Source organism: Vulpes lagopus, chromosome 8 (assembly GCF_018345385.1).
Source record: "Vulpes lagopus strain Blue_001 chromosome 8, ASM1834538v1, whole genome shotgun sequence".
Lineage (NCBI taxonomy): Eukaryota > Metazoa > Chordata > Mammalia > Carnivora > Canidae > Vulpes > Vulpes lagopus.
The window spans coordinates 116,944,931-116,965,056 of NC_054831.1; positions in this window are offsets into that span (position 1 = coordinate 116,944,931).

Genomic DNA, 20,126 nt, shown 5'->3' on the forward strand with positions numbered 1-20,126 from the left:
CAGTGCTACAGCCTTCTGTGGTCCAGAGGTGGCGAGCATCTTCACCCCAGCCAACATCAGCTTGTTTCCAGCTCTTCCTCCATTCATTCATTTAGTCCACAGACATGATCACTTTCTCCTCATGTTTTTTTTCAAAGCACTACATTTGAAGTATTTGTTTGAAAAAGAGCCCAAATGGGCAGCCCCGGTGGCGCACCGGTTTAGCGCCGCCTGCAGTTTAAGGGTGTGATCCTGTCGACCCTGGATCGAGTCCCACATCAGCCTCTCTGCATGGTGCCTGCTCTCTCTCTCTGTCTCTATAAATAAATAAATAAATAAATAAATAAATAAATAAATAAATAAAATCTTTAAAAAAAGAAAAAGAGGCCAAATGGATACACTCACTACTGAGTCACCTTGGGCAGCATGTGGGATCTCTGACCTTGCTTCCTGTTTCTAAGTCAGAAAAAAATTAATCCTGTCTCTGCACCTGCCCTCGGTTGCCTAGGGGACAAATAAGAAAGTTCCCATTAAAATGCTTTATAAACTCTGAAGCCCTATAGAGACTCCGGAGGGAATCCTGTGGCGTACATGCTGTGGCCTTACTAGAATATTCCTCCTGGGATGGCAGAGACCATAGGCTCAGGAAATGCTTGCTGAATAATGAATGAAACTTCCCTCCTGAAAATAAGAAAATTAAGGCCTGAGGGTTTTTAGAATGTTTAACAAGGGAAGAGGAGGGAAGAGGAATGACGCCAAGTGTGTCCTCTCTTGTCTTCTCATCTCTTTCCTTCCTCCCTCCTTCTGTCTGTCCTCCTTTTCTTCCTTGCTTGCTTCCTTCCTTCCTTCCTTCCATCCTTCCTTCCTCTTATATTCGACACAGACTCTGTTCCTAATTTCTTAGGGGGAAGAGAGAGAGTTACAGTGACACTGACAACAGCTCATTTTTGTACACACTTCACAGTTTACAAAGCACTGGCCCATGATCACATCTATTTTCTCACTTGACCCTTTAAATTCTAACTGAACTGGGCCATCATGTGTTTCATCTGACAGCCTAATATGCAGCCTCTGGGAGACCTCCTTTGGCCCCTGCCCCTCACCCAGGTCCTCCCAGGGACCCCTTCTCTGGTCCACCTCAAACTCATTCATCCATTCTTCAGAAATGGCCCGAGCACCCGCCCTGAAGAGAGTCCCATGCCAGTAATTTGGGGGAGAGCTGAGCTGGTAGGGTCAGTGGAAGAGAGGGGACATAGCTATTTGCACCATGGCTCCAGGTGGGAAGTATAACCGTTATACAGATGTGGAAACTGTGGCCTAAAATAAGTTACATAGTCTCTGCAAAGCCACACAGCACCATTCTGTCCCCTCTTCCACCACCCAGCCTCTTCCTTCTTGTCCCCTCCACTTCTTCCCAGGTTTCACTCCTGACCACACCTGATACCTGAATGTTTGGAAGGAAATGGTGCTGAGTATTTCCCTTCTTAGGGGCCACTCATTCTCTTTTTCAAACACAGTTTCATCAAGAGTCCTTTATGTGTCCTTTATGTTTATGAGTCCTGGGCTGGAGACACTTAAATCACCTGAGATTGTTCCCCTGGCCCAGCAGGGAAGTCTTCCTCCATCCCCCCCCATCCTTCTCCCTTCTCTCCCTCCCTCCTTCTGTTCCTCCCCTCCCCTTCTTCCTCACCTCTTCCTCCTTCTTCTCTCTCCCTTTCCCTCCCTTTCCTCCCTCCCTCCCTTCCTCTATTTCCCTTTCCTCCTCCCTCTCCTCCCACATTTCCTGAGCACCCTCGGATTGGCAGGCCTTGTACTAGGTGCTGGGATTCTCCTCTGACCTGAGAAGGTGCAGTCCTTGCTTCCATGTCAAGGAAAAGGGGCTGCACCCTTGGTTTTCTCTCCTCTTTGACGTGGTTTCAGAGCAAAGAAAAAGGGAAGCTCTGCCCAGCGAAGCTCCATCAGTGGTCCTCCCAAAGGTGGAGGAAAATCATTTCATAAGCCAGCCCGCCCTCTGGTGGCCAGAGCTGGGGACCAACTGTGTTTATTTCTACTCCCAAAAGCTTCCCCGCAGAGACTGCGCCCTGGAATGTGCTCCCCAGGCTGTGGTAAGGCGCCTGAATCCGGCCCTCACTCTTTCTGACCTCCAGATGCAGCCCCTCCCTCAGAGCCCCCTGTCCAAGACCACTTTCTCCCAGAAGCGTCCATATCCCCAGTCCCACAGCCCACAATCCAGTCCCTGTACTTGGTACTTCCCAACCTGGAACCATGTTGCAAATGGCTGTGTCCCCTCTCTCCCACTGACCCTGCCAGCTCAGCTCACCCCCAAACTGCTGGCATGGGGCTCTCTCCAGGGCGGGTGCTCAGGCCGTTTCTGAAAAATGGATGAATGAGTTTGAGGTAGACAGAGAAGGGGTCCCTGGGAGGGTCTGAGTTCAAGGCCTGAGGGTGCTGAGGGTGATCTCCCAGAGGCTGGACATTAGGTTCTCAGATGAAAACACTGGACAGCCCAGTTCAACTGGAATGTCAGATAAACAGCAAATGGAAATTTCTTTTAGTATAAGTATGTCCCAAATATTGCAGGGTACATAATTGAACTAAAATTTGTCTGGAGTTTAACCAATGTCCTGTATTTTTATTTGCTAAGTCTGGCAACACTATTGACTCTCTAGTAAAGGCCGGAAGGAGCCCATCTGGGCAAGGCAGGGGGTGGGGTGAGGAAGGCCTGGCAAGCAAGTCCCAGAAAAGCTGGTGGAAATCCAGTTTGTATCCAGAGAGAATATAGTAATGCAAACTTCACATTTTCACCTGAATTTACATCCACATCATGGTGATATGAGGGGTTGAAAACAAGGATAGCTTTACCTGTTCTCAAGGCTCTGATCAAATATCCTCAGTCCCCAGTCTTCCCTGGGGCCCTACATCCATTGCCTTCAAACTTGTGTCTGCAGGACACAGACAGGACATCCCTAAGGGCTGAAATTGGGTCTCCTACTGTGTTTGCCCCAAGGCATCTAGGTGTCAATATCTGTGAAATGGATTAAAGAAAGTTGTAACCCAGTAGTGCCTACTTGTGCCACGTGCCAGCTATTCCTTCACTGCTAATATGGGAATAATAGCCATGCCTACTTATTAGTTAACTGATATAAAGTTCCTAGAATGGGGCCTGACAACAAAGCCAGTGCTCGAGAAATATTAGCTCTTACCTTTATGACTAATGCTGGAAGACTACCTACTGAAAAGTTACTAGCACTGATTTTTCTCCTGGAATGGTACTGCATTCTAGTTCTTTCTCACATTCAATGGCACCTGTTAACAACCACGAAACACTGTGGGGAGATTTCCTTCACTTCCTGAGCAAGGGTTTAGGCTAGTCCCAGTGAACACCATGTGGTATCATACTCCCTCAGCAAAACAATCTCCTGGCCCCATTTCCCCGTGACCACGGCTGCACATCAATGTTTCTAGCAATATTAGATCCCATTTATAATGATTTATGGTAATTAGACTGGACAAGAGTTTGATGGCTATTAGGCCTCTCTATTTGGCTGAAAAACATTTGAAGCGTGAAGCTGCAGGAGACAATGAGCGCCAGCACCATTACGAAACATCCTTGTATTTGGAACCAATTTAAAGTGTCATTTTTGATATCACAGATTATTCATCTTCGGATTCCGAGTCCTTGGTATCTGTGTTCTCCTGCTCTGGTATCAGGAGGACAGACAGAGGTGGCAGGTCTGCCCTGGGAGCGAGCAGCCAGGCAAACACCAGCCTCCGGGAGTTGAGTTCCCAGGGGATGCTCAGTCTTTTCCCCAGCATCAAGCCACCTCTGGTTTACAAGAAGATACCAGGACAAATGGGAATGCCACCTAAAGTCCTGTCTTGATGTCCTTTCTTCACCCTTTACTTCCTTTACCCTCACCTTCCATTTTTGTCCACACCCAGGACCCCGGGACTGCTGTGGACTAGCACACACCAACACCATATACTGGCAATTATGGGCTGGCATCCATGCTGGACCTGATGCTCAAGATTTGAATATCACCCCTGAATAAAACAGGCATGAAATTATAATAAAGAAGAATCTCTTGGGCTGTGTTTTTGCCACGCCAAAATAGCTGGATTAAAAAGTAAAAAATTCATGAACAGTTAGATGCTTAATTTTCTACAATAACACTAGAATACACTCATCTGCATTTTTGGCACTTTCTATCTTAATGTTTCAATGTAGATGTGCACTCTGGCTCTTTTTCAAATCACTTCAACTGGCCCACACCAAACCCTAGGAGGTAGGTTCCTATTTGTAGTCTTTGAAGCACAAGAAAAGTAGATTGTGACCAGGAAGACCAGAGAAGCATGCAAGATTGAGGCCCCAGCCTATTCCTGAGCTGGCCCCCAGGCAGTCTCCTTGGGTCCCTCACCACCCCCAGGACCCCCTGGAGAGATTTCTTTCCCTTGAAGGGAGAACACTGGGTGATGTGATTTGACCTTTGTTTTAATGACAAAGAACAATAAGGAAGCAATTACTGGGCCCAGGAGCCCAGGGCTACCTGGGCCTGGCAGGTCCAATTCATTTATCCTCCTCTTTATTTGGAAACTCAGATTGATTTTATTTTATTTATTTATTTTTTTAAGATTTTATTTATTTATTCATTAGAGACGGCGGGGTGGGGGCGGTGCAGAGACACAGGCAGAGGGAGAAGCAGGCTCCATGCAGGGAGCCGGACATGGGACTCCATCCCGGGCCTCCAGGATCAGGCCCTGGGCTGAAGGCAGTGCTAAACCTCTGAGCCACCCCGGCTGCCCCAGACTGATTTTAATGGTGAGAGATAAAGTGGCTTCCAGGAGCTTCTCTTGACACAAATGGAGCCTGGGCACCCTTTCTTTAAATAGACACTGAAATACGCAAGAATACCTATGTCATCTCTCGACGCCCACGCACTAAGTTTTGAATAGTTAACTGCTCCTGATAATTAGATTATATAAAACTCCAGCCAGTGCAATGTCACCATTTGGGGAGAAAAATTGTTTTAATATCCACTGGTAAACTTAGGGTTTTATTTGCACAGAGAAAACCCATGAAACTGGAGATAAGGATGGAGAGAAAAACCCATGAAACTGGAGATAAGGATGGAGAACAATCTCAGTGTTTGTACAGGTGATTTTAGAACTTCCTTCTCCCTCTCCATCCGCCCCTGGCCTGGTTTGGGAAGTGCGTATGGGGAAGGGGGGGCAGCAAAAGGTCAGCCTGACATTGATGGTTTTAGAGGATCTGCTTTCTCTTTCTACCACGGCTGGGACAAGAGGTTACTTCAGGAGCCTGGGGAGGGCAGTGGCCCCAGCTGCTCCCTGGAGAGGTGGCATAGACCTGGAGGGCCATCACTGCAGGTGTCCACATCACTGCCTGGGCCCAGAGGTCAGCCCGAGGAGCAGGGGCTGAGGGAGTAAATTTTGGTTTTAGTTAACTAAGTGCCCCCAGTGCTGGCCTGTGGACTGCGGATACCAAGCATCTCCACAGCACTTTTGTCCACACCCACAGCCAGCATTGCCTCTGAGTTTAACAGCCAGAACTCCAACTGCCTTCATGACAGCTCCATGTGAATGAGTCAAGCTCACCACATTCAAACCAAATTCAGTTGCTTCCCTGACCTTTCCCCACCTGCTTCCCTTCTGGTGCTCCCTGTTTCAGTGAAGGACCCTCTGACCTTCCAATGCAGAAGCTGGAAACCTAGAAGTCACCTCATGTCTCTTTAGAGGCACCCCTTTCAACCTCAGCCCCCAGAGCAGATGCTGTTGGTGTCTGGCCCGTGTCCCCTAGGACTCACTACCTCTGTTCAGTGGCTATGGCACTCATCTTCCAACTGCCAGGATCTACATGAAGCAGCCAGGGAAAGCCACCCTTCCTAGGCAAGGCAGGCTGGAAGTGCCAGGAAGTTAGACCTCTCCAGGAGTATCCTTCAAGCAATGGCCGATGGCTCCCTCATCTCTCTGAGATGTATGTTTTATATCATTTCACCAGTTTCCTGGTGAAATTACGCCCAAAGGTAGAATGTGAGCTTTCATGGGTATGCAACACGTACAGCCGCCTAGGGCACTGATGCTAAAAGGGCTTGTGCTTGGCCAAATATTCTGCTGCCATCATTTTAAAATTCTTAATGATTTATGAGCAACAGGCCTCACATTTTCATGTTGCACTAGTCCTGTGCAGGGGTTAGCTGGCTTGAGAAGGCACTGGCTGGCTGCCTTCCTTCCTTCCCTATCTCTCTTCCCTACTTCCCTGTATTTCCTGACCCCCTCAAAGACTCTACTTGAACTCAAATTCTTTTTTTTTTTTTCAATGAACCCAAATTCTTGTAACAGAATTTGCTTCTGGGGGAAGCCAACCCATGACCCTCACATTCCTATATCTCCTGAGTCTGCTGCCCCATGTTTATCCTCACCTTGCCACAACCCTCCCTGTTGCAGGACCACCGTGGCAGCCTCCCAACCATTCTCTCTATGTCCATTTTGCTCCCTCCAATTTTTTCTACCCAGTAGCCAGAGGGTTGGTTCATTGGTTGGTCTGAACATAAAGCTAGCTAATCATGTCACTTCCCTACTTGAAACATTTAAATGGCTAATTGTTGAAGCTAGGTGATGCACTAAGGATCTGTTATTTCCTTCTGCTTCTGTTTATATTTTTAAATTTCCACATTAAAAATTAAATTAAAAACAAATCTCACTTGCTTCCCATTGCTTTTATGATGATAAACAAAATCACTGTGGTCTACAAGGCCCTGCAGAGCCGGCAACTTTTGTTTTCTTGTTCTCTGCACATCAGCTATCCTGGCCTTTCTTTTCCTCAGATGCACTGTTTCTTTTTTGCCTCAGGGCCTTTGCACATACAGTACCCTTTGCCAGGAATGCCTTTTCTCTTCATATTCCTCACTCCACTTCAATACTTCTTTGCCTGGTTATTAACCTGTTTAACCTGTTTTGCAGTTTTTCCTTATCTTTAAAACGAAAATGATAACCCACACAGGGTTTCCTCATAAATTGTTATTAGGACAAAAGTGCCTGGCACAAAGCAAACACTCAATAAACACCAGCTATTATTAACATAAACATAATGCTGCTTTCTCTAGAATTTTAATAAAATTTACAATGCATGAGGCCATGTTTATTCTGTGGCTACAGATAAGTTCCTTCAGTTTCTACACTCTGAAGAAGATCCTTGGCCAGCAAGGTGCTGTGGGAGGGGACAGTAGCTGCAGGCCACCCTCCACCCAATTATGGTGAGAATCAAGTGAACCTTGGTGATATTGAGGGTCTAAAGGCATGAAGAACAACCAGCAAATGCTTGGGGAACCCAAGACAACAGATGTCCCTCAGTGAATCAGAAGCCTTGAGGCTTATGCCAGCCTGCTCAGCTGGCTGGGTGGCCACATATTTAAGCAGGTTCACCCTGAGGTTATCATAACTCACTGGGATGTCAAACATTTCCTCTTTGTGATTCAACCAGCTTCTTGACCTACTATATTGTCATCTAATTACACTTTGAGTATCATCATGTCCATGAAAATCCCAAAGGCCGTCATGTGCTGGAGTTAGGAAGAAGGCAGCCCATGGTTACTGTTATAGACTAAATGTGTCCCCACAAAATTCATACGCTGAGATACTAAGACCCAAAGTGATGGTATAAGAAAACAGGGCCTTTGGGAGGTGGTTAGGTCATAAAGGTGGAGCCCTCATTTTTTAAAGATTTTATTCATCTATTCATGAGAGACAAAGAGAGAGAGGCAGAGACATAGGCAGAGGGAGAAGCAGGCTCCATGAAGGGAGCCGGATGTGGGACTCGACACTGGGACCACGAGATCACATCCTGAGCCAAAGGCAGATGCTGCTGAGCCACCCAGGCATCCAGGATTAGTGCCCTTATAAAAGAGGCTGCAGAGAGAGCTCCCTTGCCGCTTTGGCTAATGTGAGGATGCAGCAAGAAGATTGCTATCTATGAACCAGGAATCTGCCCGCACCTTGACCTTGGACTTCCCAGCCTCTGGAACTGTGAGAAGTAAATGTTTGTTGTTTAAGTCTACGGTATTTTTGTTATGGCGGCCCAAATGGACTGACGGTTACAAAATACCCAATAAAGTCCAGCCTCTGTGCCAACCCCCCGAGATCTTTGGCATCTCATGGATTCACCCCAAAGTTGCTCTTTTTAGAGGTTCTGAGGCTTTAGAAGACTCAAAATGTGCTCAAGGTCACACTGGCAAGATTCAAATCCAGATCAGAAATCGGCCTAGTCCTAAGCTTGAATTCTTTCTCCAAGGTCCAGTGTGTCCCAAATTCAAGATTCCTGGGCCCCATTCTCCCACTCTTAATTCAGTAAATCTAGGCACATGCCTAAGAATATGTATTTTAAAAGTTTCCTGAGTGACTGAAGATCAGCTAGGTTTGAGAATCATGTACAAGAGATACTGTATTCCCCCAAATCCAAAATAAAAAATGGCCCCCAAAGCCTCAGTTTGAGTCTTTGGTCCAATTTCACTGCTTGCTTTTAAACAAATGAGTTTTAGACCATGACTGTCTTATTTCAAATTAAACCTTTTACCTTCTCAATCTAGAAAGTCCTTTGTTTATTGACTAAATCTCTGCCTCAAGACAGCATTTATTCTGTGACTACATGCACTGTAGACCTCTCTAACCCTGTGCTCCCTCTCATATCATCACCTCCCAGAACTAGAAATTGAGCATGTATCATCTCATCTGCACAGAGAGACACTTAACACGTGCCTCAGCCCCGCACATGTGGCTTGTTAGGGAAAGATGGCCTTGTTGTCCTCCAATTTTACAGCAACCACTTTGGCTCGTGCAGAATTGTAGGCTTCTTTCTGGCAGGAAGATGAGACCAAGAGCAGCATTAGAGATACAGTTCTATGCCCCCCAAGGCATTAATAGACTGGAATCTTGTTGGCACTTTCTAGAGCAGAACCATCTCTGCAGTTAAGAGCTGTGAGTCTAAACCAATTCGGGAGAGAAGCTGCTGCTTATGAAGAGGAAAGTCACTGAGCTTATAAATGGATTTTTTATGAATTTCTTGCCCTGCTTCTGATTTCAGCACTGGAGCATGCCAGATTATGCTTCTAACAAATGGCTTTCCCAATTCAAAACTTGGGCTTATAATAAGAACCACTTTTAATAAGTCAAAAAATCTATTTAAGTAGTGGTTTATTTCATACAGACTGTATTCATCTCTATTCAAAGAGCATAACCCTCTTGTGTTCCACCAACATCCACAGAAAGCCTTTAGGAACAATAACTAACTTAATAGCTAAAATAAATGTTTAAATCCTGTGTTAAAAATAATAATACCATAGCTGTATACAAACATTAAAAATAAATTGCCGGCTCTCCTGATTTGTCTTTTTTCTTCAGAGCTGGCCAGAAAAGAAACAAAAATGTCCCACAGAACCAACTTAAAAAAAAAAACCCTGCTGGGAACGGCAGATAAAATGATTACAACAGTTTAAGTGATGCCAAAACATGTTAATGAAGAGAACTTCGTTGATTAACTATTGTTATTGTTTCTTACCATGGTAAGAAACTTGTTTGATCTCTTCCCACCAACTTTGATTTTTCTTAATTGATTCAATTTGCCTGATTGGCGTGGACTGTATGTGTATCAACTTCTATTAGCCCAACTGACTTAACCCCTGCCTGTATGGCACCAAGTGAATAATGCGTGGAGCATGGGATACTTGCTTGGACATCCTATTGCTTGAACCCATGAGCCAAAGTCATGCCAAGTCACTGCCCAAGGATTTAGCCACTGCATACCTCTTGTTAGGGTTACTACAGACGCTATATGGACATGAACCAAAGGCACATGAAAGAGGGGGCACAACCAAACCTGGGATGGGGGCACAGAGAGGTTCTCCAAGAGGGGACTTTGCAGCCATGACTTGGAGGATGAATAAGAAAACAAGTGGCAGGGACACCTGGGTCGCTCAGCCATTTAGTGCCTCCCTTCAGCCCAGAGTGTGATCTTGGGGTCCCGAGATTGAGTCCCTGCATGGAGCCTGCTTCTCCCTCTGCCTGTGTCTCTGCCTCTCTGTGTATCTCTCATGAATAAATAAATAAATAAATAAATAAATAAATAAATAAATAAATAAATAAAAAATAAATGGAAAACAAGTGGCAGATCATACTGTCTCAGAGACCAGATTAACCAGCTGATACACAGTCACTACATTATATATAACAGAGCCCGTGTAATGTTGAGTCTTCTCTCCTTACAAACATCTTGAGGAAAATGCTACAAGAACACATCCTTAACTTCCTGTCCTCAGTTTCTGAGACTGCCTTTGCTAACCCAGTGGACTGCTCCATGTAGCACAGGACTAAGTGGGCAGCCGTCTGGTCAGCTCAGCTATGTCACTGCACCCAGTACTCATTTTTAGTTCTTTTCACATTTCCTCCTATGTCAACCCACAACCGTTAAATCCAGTGTCCTGTGCAGGCATCCAGGGGTCTGCCAAGCCCTGGGGGGACGGGTGTTATGGAGGATTCCTCCAGGTGATAAGAGTTTCTGTGGTCTGAGCCTTTGTCTAGGCATCTAGAAAGGGGTGGCTTCTTCTTCCAGGGCTGCCCAAAGGCATTCCCAAATCCTTCCAGATGGCACTCTGTGTATGGTGGGCTTTACCCTAAGAACACTCAACTTATGAAAACCTGAGCTGACAAAGTATACACCTCAAGGGTGCATCAGGTTTGTTCATCCTGCTCAGCATCCAGGGTCCTTCTTCAACCTGGGGAATTGTATTTCATCAAGTCCATTATTTTTCCTCAGAGTCATTTCTCAACATTGCTTAACTATCTCAAGTTCTCCAAAGCACTCATTCTTTGAATGCTGTGTCTGCTGATAGTCTCTAAAGGTGTATCAATTCCCTGTGAGCTCATAGTTTCCAGGTGTGTGTGTGTGTGTGTGTGTGTGTGTGTGTGTATGTGAATAGGCATGTGTCCTATAAGCTCTGATATGTGAGAACAAACCCCGCCCCTGAGCAGGGCCGAGTTTGTGTCTGCTGAATACCCAAATATTTCAACTGTTGGTGATTAGTTTTTTTTATTAATGTATCACTCTATTACTACAATAAGCAGGAATAAATTTGGGTTCCGTATGTTGGAATTTGAGGGCTGAACTTCTCAAGTTGGTCTTTTATTTTGTCACCCAGAGTCCTGACAAGATAAACTCCCATGCTTGGGTAGGTGGGCAATGTTTTTGGTTCCCTAGTCACAGATATGCAGTCATTCCAGACCTCGGGTTTTATCCAGGGGTCAGGTTCAATGCCTCACCACTTGTGACTGGAGGACTTGTCTCCTACCCAATGTAGCCAATATAGTGTTTGGGCTAATATCCAGATCCATTGTCTCCTGGGCCATCATGGCACCAACTTGCATGGGCACTACTCTTGTAGGAGTTTTCCTTCATCATTGGCACTTGGGGAAATTATTTTTAGCTTGGCTTTGGATTTGAACTTTTTTAAAAAATATTTTAATCTACTGTTTACATCAAGAGGGAAGTTCACATTTTTTTCACTATGTCATATTCTGAAACCCCATGGGGTTAAGAGCCCCCAGAATGGGCTGCATTTAGTGATTTTCTTCCAAAGAATAGAGTATGGGGGCACAGGAGAGTAACTTTACAGTGAAGAAACCTGGCAAACACTACTTGAACCAGGTAATCAAGGTTAACATCACCAATGAGAAGTCATGTTGATAGCATGTACCCTGATAGAATGTGATGAAAAGGGTATTTCACTTCTGTGATGTTCTTCCTAAAAACACATGATTCTGTGTCTCAGAAAAACATCAGACAAATCCAAATTGAGGGGCAATCTACAAAATACATAATCAGTAATTCTCAAAACTGTCACAGTTAGGAAAAACAAGGAAAGATTGAGAAACTGTCATAGACCAAAGGAGAGTAAGGAAGTCAGACAACTAAATGTAATGTGATATTCTGGGTGTTACTTTGGAACAGAAAAAGGACATTAGTAGAAAAATAAGTAAAATCAGAATAAAATCTGGAGGTTAGTAAATAGTAATGTACCAAGTTGGTTTCTTAACTGACAGATATACCATGGCAATGTAAGATCTTAGGGAAGACTGGGTAGGGATGCCTGGGTGGCTCAGTGCTTGAGCATCTGTCTTCAGCTCAGGGCGTGATCCCAGGGCCCAGGGATCACATCCTGCATCAGGCTTCCTACATGGAGCCTGCTTCTCCCTCTGCCTGTGTTTCTGTCTCTCTCTCTGTGTCTCTCATGAGACACAGATAAAATCTTAAAAAAAAAAAAAAAAAAAAAAGACTGGGTGAGGGGTTTATGGAAACTCTGTGCTACCTTTGCAACTTTTCTCTAAATCTAAAATTATTCTAAAATAAGTTTATTAACCCCACCTTCCCTCCAAAAAGGATGGCCAAATATTTGTTTCCTTCTGGGTCTCTGCTCAATTAGAGACTCAGCATGGTCTATTCCTTATTTGAGCATTTAGGTCTTTAACAAACACTATGGTAGGATTGATCAGGATCAAGAACTCCCATTACTTGTCATTTATCAGTGTCTTTCCATTTATGCCCTTATGCTCTTAGAGACATTTTTCAATCCCTGTATTTTTATCCAAGTTATATTAAAATAATTCATAAAATAACTGAAACATTTATTATGTGCTTGGGTACAAATACCTTTTTCCTTCATACGTATATTTTGTAATTCTAATGGAAAAAACTGTATCATTGTTCTCAAGTCGTTTGAGGCCATATAGTTCTAATATTGGTTATTCATGATCCCATTGTCTTCTAGACTTTGGCACTTGATTTATTATTTAATTTGTAAAAAACAGAAAGTGGAATCCATAATCCCTCATAATCCCTCATTTATCAGTTCTTGAAGAACACTGGAAATGCAAAGCAACTCTAAGTCTGAGGTCTGATGGAAAGACTAATAATAAATCAATACTACATTTGCTAATTTGCTAAGATTTGGAGTGGATTTTTTTAGTTAAATGGAAATTATAAAAATAATTTTTAAATCCCATTAGTATCCTCAAACACATTTCCTCTGCATTTAGCAGCTAAAATGCATTCAGATTTTCCAGGAGTACCTTAAGCAGCTTTTGTCATATCCATTTCTAAAAGATGTGCAGGTTTTTTTTTAATGAAAATTTTTCCTCTATTCTTATTCTCTGAAGAAAAGTGTCAATATTGCCACCATTTGGAAGTTTAAAATTTATTTAATTAACTTATTTATTTGAGAAAGAGAGAGAAAGCAGAGGGAGGGGCAGAGGGACAGGGAGAAACAGACTCCTTGCTGAGCAGGGAGCCATGAGGCTCAATCCCAGGACTCCAAGATCAGGACCTCCGCCTAAGGTAGACACCCAAAAGACTGAGACACTCATGTGCCCTTGGAAGGAATTTTCTCACTCTTTCCTGGATTAAAAATGATTCCTTTGCTGTCTGTATTGATTTGATATATGCTACTGAAACTTGCCTAGAGAGTCTCATGGTTTTGTTTTTATAACAAAAGGAGTGCAAACCAGAAAGTCTAAAATAGAAGTTGCAACCTGGTGACCCACAGACAAAATGTTCCACACAGATTTGTTTTGATAGGTCCCATATAACTTAACAATTTTTTTCACATGAAAATCTAGATTTTTCATATTCTCTTAAAACAGCACTTCTGACAAACGGGATTCACATTTCCTTTTTTTTTTTTTTTTTAAGATTTTATTTATTTATTCATGAGAGACACAGAGAGAAAGAGGCAGAGACACAGGCAGAGGGAGAAGCAGGCTCTATGCAGGGAGCCTGATGTGGGACTCGATCCCAGGTCTCCAGGATCATGCCCTGGGCCAAAGGCAGGCACCAAACCGCTGAGCCACCCAGGGATTCCCAGGATCCACATTTCCATCTGGCTACAATTAACCTAACCTGAAAAGGGGCTTCCTCATCTAGTTGACATACAGGTCCTCCAGAACGCCACAATCCGAATTGTAATATATTCACTTTACCGCATTCATATTTCTCTGCAGCTAATTGAATTTCCAAGTCCTGATCTAGAATATCAAATACTCTCTTGGTCTAAATGATTTTCTTTGAAGTGTCAATAAGAGAAAATAACTAAGCTATGAAGCAAAATGAACCTTGTGCAAACCTTCTGTAAAACCAGCTTAAAGTTGTCACTCTACACAGAAATTAATATCATTTTGGGGTAAGTATGCTACCTTTGGAATAATAATCTTGAAGCTGCCAACCAAAAGGGGGGGGTTCTTGGTACTCATGGCAAGACGTAAGGCCACTTACTAATCAGCACCTACCTTTGTGGTTGCCATGGGATACTAGGCAGTTCTAGTGACTTCAGATTACAAGCTGAGTTGTCTTCCTAATTTTGAAGTGTAATCGTGACTGGAACATATCAGTTCTCAGTTTTCAGATGATGTAGCATGATCAATAGCATTGAAAGAGGAAAAAAGGCTTTTCTACATCCTTCACCATAGTGACAGCATAGTCAGATGTGAGACTTTGCTGCTAAGAAGACAGAGACTGCCCAAGCAGAACAGCACCAACAGACAGGCATATTCTCATCCCAATTTCTTAAGACTATGGTGGACATTGACCTTTTCTTTTTTTTAGAGGGGTAGGGAGAGAGGGGAGGAGGGGCAAAGGGAGAGACATCTCACAACTCTGAAATCATATCATGACTTGAACCAAAATCAAGAGTCAGGCGCTTAATTGAGCCACCCAGGCACCTTTGGACACTAGTCATGATGTGTGTTTTTTCACATTTTTCTGAAAGCTTAATCTATAACAATACTATACAACAACAAAAAAGGAACTGATTGTTTTTGGACTAATAGGATGTATATTCTGCTTTTTCTCTACTTATAATAAAATTCATTTTGTCTTAAGTATTTCTAAAATTATCCACCACATCTTAGAGCCCTGAATCAAGAGTCATATACACTATGTATTAGACTCATGATTTTTTATATCCCTCTGTCTAAAGTCAGCAGGAGTTGGTGGAGATGTATCTGGAAAGTTGGTTTGAAGGCAGGAAATCACAAAAGTCAATTGTCCAGAAAGTAAAGAGGACCAGTATGACCTGGGGAGACATAGGTAGACACCACCCCTCCACAGCCCACACCACCTCCCCGCCCCAAATTCGTTCATTTCCTGGTATCAAAGACTTGATCGAGGCCACTTTCTGGGCCTAGCAACTCAGCCTCCTGCCTAAGAACAGACTCTACTGCCCTCTGGTTCAGGCTTACAAAGTACCCTGCCCTTTTTAACCCTATGAAGTGAGATAGAAAAAAAGATCACCAAACTTTAGTAAATTGAGCCCTTTAGAGAATAACGCAGACCAAGTGGAGCCTTTCTAATGGAGTTTTCTTTATATGCTATTTAAGCCTGTAAAGCAGCCATCTGAGAGGATGTGGCTGTGGAGAGACACAGTTACTTCCTAAGCCCAAGCACAGCAGTGGATAGCAGCAGAATGGCCCTGATACTATTCACTAATAGTGTGGACTGCATTATACCACCAACAGGACCAGGCAGATGGGGGGGAAGGATGGCTCCATGGACACCTGGTAGGCAACACACTTCAACTTCCTGGTATGACAAAAGCCCCTAAGAGCCTAGACACAACCACAGGAACTGCACATTTCCATAACCTGAGTCAAATAGAGGTCTTGGTAGAAATGAGTTATTGAACAACAGAAAAAGTTAGTTGTTGGTTTTTTTTTTTTTTTCCTTTTAAAGATTCGTTTATTTGAGATAGAAAGCATGCAAGCAGGAGGAGGAGCAGAGGGAAAGAATCTCAAGGAGACTACCAGCTGAGCATGGAACGAGATGGGGGCTCAATCTCACAACCCTGAGATCATGACCTGAGCTGAAACCAAGAGTGGGATGCTTAATCAACTGAATCATCTAAGGACCAAGAAAAAGTTCTTTTTCTTGCACACCTCAATTGTGTGCCCAGTACCAAATGGAAATTGATATGGTTTTTGCCAAAGCCTATAGCACTATGAAGCTGAAATCTTAAGACATTCCTGGCCACACACAGCTGTGGTCAAAGTGTCTGAAATTAATAATGATACATGGTGTTGTACTGCTTATTGGGAATGAATGATTTATTTTATGATCTAAAATTTAAACGCTTTAATATGTGATCCTGGGTGGGGAGGTCACCTGATTTGGAAACATAAGAAGCAAATTGAAGAATGAGTAAGAATACAGAGAAAGCAGAAACTGTTTCACTGAATTTTTTCTAACATGAACTTTGTTTTATTTTTTATTTTTTAAAAGTTGTATTTATTTATTTATTCATGAGAGACACAGAGAGAGGCAGAGAGAGAAGCAGGCTCCATGCAGGGAGCCCGAAGCGGGACTCAATCCCGGGACTCTAGAATCACGCCCTGGGCTGAAGGTAGGTGCCAAACCTCTGAGCCACCCAGGCATCCCTGAACTTTGTTTTATCCAAGCAAATTATATTAGTAATTTTTACTAAAATTTGGGTGTAATTTTCATTAAAATTTGGTAAAAATGGGAAACTGCATTCTAAACCTTTATTTATATATAAAATAAGGATATATGTACTTATCTGTACATAGGAAATATCTGAGATGATACATAAAAGGCTGTTAACAGAAATTGCCTCCTGGGTGAGAAGGCTAAGGGTCTGGAGTGAGAAAGAAAGAATTCTTTACTTATGAATGTATTACTTTAATTTTTAAAAATTTTAAAGATTTTGAGAAAAAGAGCATGAGCATGAGTGGGGGGGAGGGGCAGAGGGAAAGAGAGAGGTAATCTTAAGCAGACTCTACACTGAGCGCGGAGCCCGATTTGGGGCTTGATCTCATGACCCTGATCTGGTGACGTGAGCCAAAATCAAGAGTTGGACACTCAAATGACTGAACTACTCAGGCGCCCCAAATGTATTACTTTAATTTTAAAAGCAACATTGGAGTGCCTAGGTGGCCCATTTGGTTAAGTACCTGCCTTCAGCCCAGGTCATGATTTCAAGGTCCTAGGATGGAGCCTAGCGTAGGCTCTCTCTGCTCAGTGGGGAGTCTGCTTCTTTCTCTCCCTCTGCCCCTCCCCGCCACCGCTCAGGTGTGCTCTCAAACAAAATCTTTAAAAAATAATAATTAAAGCAAAATCAGCAATTAGCCAAAATAAAAAGTCAAAGCCATTGGTAAGTTACCGCTATTTATTAGAGAATAGGTAAAGGAAGCTAGTGAGCAAGGAGAGCAAGGCAGAGCAGGACACCAGAAATGAGGGCATGCAGCTCCCTTAACTGCACATGTGGTTCCTGGTAGTGGTTCCTAATCCCAGGGGTCAAAACTTGTAAGTCCTTATAATAAGGCTTTATTTGAGTAACCTCAAAGGGACCTTTGCCACTCAAAGTGTTCCTTGCCACGCAAAGAGCCCTAACTAAAATCACGGTGGAGGGGTAGAGAGAAAATGAGAAGCGGACTCCCTGCTCAGCAGGGAGCCCAATGTGGGGCTCAATTCCAGGACCCTGGGATCATGACCTGAGCTAAAGGCAGATGCTTAATCCACTAAGCCACCCAAGTGTGCCTTTTCCTTAGCATTTGACACTATTAGATATTCTATGTTTTTTGTATTTCTTTCCCCAGTCCTAACTGAAATACAAGCTCTATGAGAGCAAAGAATTTGCTGTTTTATTCATGAAAGCACAAAATGTATCTCTAGATTCCAGCAGTGGCTAACACAGACTAAGTGCTCAACAAAAATTTGTGGATGTTGAAAGGATACACAAATGGGTTGTACAAAATTGCCAGAAAATCTCCATACATACTCCTTCCTACGCATCTGAGATAAATCCTTGTGCTATATAAATGATACTTACAAAGGCAAATCAAGTGGCTGTACATTAGGAGGGATACTATGCTTGGCAGGCATTGCTTTTACCCTTATATACACCAACCATGTCTACAGGTATGAGAAGTTAATGTCTCAAAAACTCTGGTCTTAGCCCAAATTTGAATCTTCTACGTGTTGAGTGATTTGGGCCATGTGTTTTATTTAGCCTTTTTTTCTTTTTTTTAAAGATTTTATTTAGGGCAGCCCGGTGGCTCAGCGGTTTATTTTTTTATTTTTTTAATTTTTATTTATTTATGATAGTCACAGAGAGAGAGAGAGGCAGAGACACAGGCAGAGGGAGAAGCAGGCTCCATGTACCGGGAGCCCGACGTGGGATTCGATCCCGGGTCTCCAGGATCGCGCCCTGGGCCAAAGGCAGGCGCCAAACCGCTGTGCCACCCAGGGATCCCTGGCTCAGTGGTTTAGCACCGCTTTCAGCCCAGGGTGTGCTCCTGGAGACCAGAGATTGAGTCCCACATCAGGCTCCCTGCATTGAGCCTGCTTCTTCTCCCTCTGCCTGTGTTTCTGCCTCTCTCTCTCTGTGTCTCTCATGAATAAATAAAATCTTAAAAAAAAATTATTTATTTATCTGACACAGAGAGAGCAAGCAGGGGGAGTCACAGAGGGAGAAGCAGGCTCCCAGCTGAGCAGGGTGCCCAATGTGGGGCTCAAGCCAGAACTCTGGGATCATGACCCAAGCTGAAGGCAGACGCTTAAGCAACTGAGTCACCCAGGTCCCCCTCTTATTTAGCCTTTTAAAATAAAGTGGTTGATATTCTTTACGGCATGACTGATATTGTAAAAATATATGTAAAATGTTAAATGTCTCCTCAGAATAACCTGTTTTTTAAATATTCCACTTATTTCCTGAGGTGACAAATAGTTCAAAAGATTAGAAATATTTAGAAAGAAAAATATCTGCTAGGTAGAGTTTAGTACTTTCAGTAGGAAAATCTGAATAATTGCTGGGGATGGACAGTGAGGGAAAGTTTTCCATTGCCTTTCCATTATCAGGTGTTGTAGGAGAGGTGGGAAATGAAAGAGGTCCAGAAAGATTGAATTTTATTTTCCTTCAAAATTGGTATCTCTGATAACCAGTCACCAAGTTAGATCTGAAAAGTAGAATAGAAGCCACTTCATCTGCTGGGTTAAGAGTCAGAGGCATTAGATAACATGAGTGGATGGAAATGGAAAGCTGGAGTTCAGGGTGAAATAATCGAGTTGTTTGTGATGGGAGCAACCGGAAGGATGAGGGTCTTATAGGTATGAGGTACTGGGAAGTACTGGGGCAATAAGGAGGTAGAGAGCTGAGTGTGTTCAGGGCCATTTTGATGCTTTACACACTTCTTAAAACAAATAGAAGATGAAAGCTCTTTGTCAAGAGAAATCAAAATTATAAAGTAAATCCTCAAGTGCACAACTTATAACTGATAGGGAACATATTCATAATACAAAGTCACTAGGAATCTAGAGAAATTTTTATTGAATTGTAACATACACAGAAAAAGCACAAGAGTAGATAGATGCTTCTGTGCAGAGCCCCAGTCCCATTTGTAATGTGTTTATTTTTTAACACATAAAAAACTTTGTGTTTAATGTCTAACTCTTGATTTCAACTCAGGTCATGATTTCAGGGTTGTGGGACCCCTTCTCACCTCCCGCCGCACCCCCCCCCCCAAACTCCTGTGCACGTGCTTGCTTGCTCTCTCTTTCAAAACAAAACAAAAACTTTATGGAAAATGCTTGGGAACATAATACATTCAGAAAAACACAGTCACTCTGTAAACATGTATTCAGTCTCTAGGCCAGGTTATTTTGCTAGGAAATAGAAAAAGACAAAAACCACAAACTCTACTCATTGAGAGCCTAAAGCCTACTAGTTAGACACAAGTTGCACATAATCCAGTAAATGCTAGCATGCACACACACTAATGTTAAATTAGGGCATGCATTACCTTTCTTCGGGGAGTTTTATATTTTTGCTTTATACACATGTGAACGGTATTTCAATGCAAACTCGGTCTCTCCTGAACTCTTTTTCAATGAGGCCTTTTTACTTCTAATTCATCTGTCCAATTTAAACAAGAATCCTGATAAATTGGTTAACCAGAATACCCCATCTTCCATATGTGATCACCCTCAACATGTAATCAGGTGCCTCATCCTCCACTAAACCCCAGATGATGTCTGATCATCCTGGCCTGCCTTCAGCAAGAATCCTGTTAGATCAGTTTAG